Raw genomic sequence first — 296 nt, 5'->3', positions numbered from 1 at the left:
GGCCTCTCTGTGCCTGAAGCCCAACTGCGTATGACACAGAAAGTGGGCTTTGGAAAAGATTTTATGAAGGACACTTTTCACATTTACACCAAATTGATTTCTACTTGTCCCAACCACACTTTTTTCCAATTAGGGTTGAAAACTATTTTATTCTATTAAGGAGTACTGTTATCATTAAAGTTTGCCACAACTCATTAGTTCCATTTCTGTACTGTAACTAGAGTTTTACCTTTTGAACCTCAGCAGCCTCATGACAAATGCACCCGCAGTAAAAACAGACAACACCGGCTACCGCA

This window comes from Cygnus atratus, chromosome 6 (assembly GCF_013377495.2).
Source record: "Cygnus atratus isolate AKBS03 ecotype Queensland, Australia chromosome 6, CAtr_DNAZoo_HiC_assembly, whole genome shotgun sequence".
In the NCBI taxonomy this organism is placed as follows: Eukaryota; Metazoa; Chordata; class Aves; order Anseriformes; family Anatidae; genus Cygnus; species Cygnus atratus.
Note: the sequence above shows the minus strand (reverse complement) of the source record.